The sequence below is a fragment of the Montipora foliosa genome, chromosome 1 (assembly GCF_036669935.1).
Source record: "Montipora foliosa isolate CH-2021 chromosome 1, ASM3666993v2, whole genome shotgun sequence".
NCBI lineage: Eukaryota > Metazoa > Cnidaria > Anthozoa > Scleractinia > Acroporidae > Montipora > Montipora foliosa.
The window spans coordinates 33303360-33305859 of record NC_090869.1 but is presented as its reverse complement, the minus strand read 5'-3'; positions in this window follow the sequence as shown (position 1 = coordinate 33305859).

Sequence of the window (2500 nt, the reverse complement as noted above, 5' to 3'; positions counted from 1 at the left end):
GGTGATGTAGAATTTAAAATTTAAACGAGACTTACCTGGAAGTAGGCTCGATTTCCGCCGCTCCCTCGAGTTCGGGTATCCTCCCCGAGAAGAGACGGCTGGACGCGTGAGCGATAGATTGTGTCTGTGACGTAAATTCAAAATATAATTTATGCGAAGTTAATAGTTGCGGGGAAATAGCATTAGACATCCCAAAAACACTGATTTTAAGAAAACAGAAATTACATAACAATGCTTAAAACGTCTGTGCGAAGTTTCCAGATGATACGAGCTTGAGTTTGTGGTTAAATCATCAACGAAATCTTCGGCTGCTTTAGCTCTCAGTCGACCTCATCGGCCCCTTCGTTTTGCCAGCAATAAACTCAGCAGTACTTTCAATTGATCTTGAGGAATTTTACTTGCTCTTACATTAGCGAAGTATGAGGAGAAAATTGCAATAGCAATGGATTTGAAAGCCGTATTTTGACCTTGGCGCCATCTGGAAAATCAGTGAAGTTTGCGAACTCAGGCGGTAGAAAACGACACAATTCCCATTCTCCAGCTTCTCGAACACTTTTCTTTGTCGAAATCTTGGATGTTTCCTACCTTAAAGCACTGTAAACCTCGAACAGGCCGGGTCAAAGAGTACCTTCGCAGCCAAAACATATAATTTATGCCAGACGGATTTGTGCAGGCGAGTTTCTGATTGGCGGAGATTAACAATGGCTCACCTCACGCGTCCAGCCGAGATTGCGGGAGTGAGCGCTGGCTCAATTCCCGAAACAGCGGCTGGTAATCGAACCTAACCTGGAAGTTGAAGTTTGATTACAATCAAACTTCAACTTTCAGGTAAGTCTTGTTTAATTTTTAAATTTCCTAATAAATAGGGAAGATCTCGTTGACGTCACCTATTGCTTAAATATCTGTTTAGCCTCAAAGCTACGAAGGCACTGCCGGAGCGGGGGACTAACATGACCTCAGCAGTGCGGTGCCCCAAAGATGAAAATGACGGCCTACGGGGAGATCTATCTTGCTCAGCTGTGTACAACGAAGATTTTCTCGGAGTCTGTCACCTACTTTTCTGCCATTTTCACTAATATAAATCTTGTGACAGCTAGGAGCGGCACTGGATTAAGTAAACAAAGTTCTCAGGTATACCTAGCGTGGATTGTAATGCGCTCAACGGGAGTGTCAATGACGGGCGATGCGGTGGTGTGGAAACAGGTGTTGCATCGCGCGCGACTACAAGGATAGGTACCATGGTCCCCATTGGCAGCTGCCGTTTCATTCAGGGTACTTCTGACCAGGGAGTCACGTAAGTTGGTGTCACGACGACATGCGCATAAACGCGCAAGTGTTGAAAAATGGCTCCTGCGTCAGGGTCATCCTTAAACAAGCAGATTTTTTTTGTGACGATGTTCTTGACTATTATGTTAGTCGGATGATACGTCAATACCAAGGGGATGGCACGTTTCTCGGAGATACAGTAGCATCCTCTTGATTGGAAATGACCACTTTAAGGGGTGTGGCTAAAAGATGCTCTCGGGTTTGATCTATGATCTTTGGTGGATGGCCGCAGTTTCTGAAGAAACTGGTCATTTCTTTTCTCTAGACTGCAAAATCTGTCACATCACTACATATGCATCATAAACGGAGAACTGACTGTGGGGGATGGAGTTCTTACAACGGGTGGGCTGTAATGATCTATAGTTCAGGTAAAAATGAGTGTCAGTTGGTTTAATGTACACTGGTCGCTAGGCGATCAGATCTTGGCTTTAAAACGAGGTCGAGAAAAGGTAGCTGCTCATCGGAAATAGACCAGGTGAACTTCAGCCTGGGATAAAAAAGCGCCGGCTATGTCATCGATGTAGCGTTTGTGTAAATTGGGTGTTCGTGCCGCATACCGATCAAAATATTTTTTCCTCGACGTGACCCATAAATAAGCATAGCGACACCTCCGATTTGTTTTTGAACGAACGGGTTGTCCGTATAGGGAAAAACTGTTTTCTCGGTCTTGAGTGAGGCACTCGGCAAAAAGACCTATATCAACTTGTTGGATAAAACCATATTTTAGTGCTTTACTCTCGCGACGTAGAACCATAGTTCCTTTACAAAATAACCCACCCCTTCTTTCGTCTATTTTTACGGTCCCCTTTCAGGAAGCCGTTGACAATATAGCCTCTCACGCAGACACTCTTAGGGATTTGCCTCACGAATCCCTAAGAGTGTCTGCGTGGGAGGCTATTGACGGTACAACTGGTCTACGCCTATCAAATTGTGGTCCATCGTCCGATAGCCTATTCCCCCAAAGACAATTTGCCGCAACAGAAAACCCGTTCGCCCAAAATTATGAAAGTCCATTCGCTCGAAATAAAAAGGTGTTCGCCCAGACTATGCCTTACAATGCCTGTATATAAACACACACAATAAAGCTGTAGAAAGTGTAAGAACGTCCTCATTTTCTAAATGAGAAAAGATAGGTAAACATCCATCACTGCGTGTTACCATACCATTCGATCTG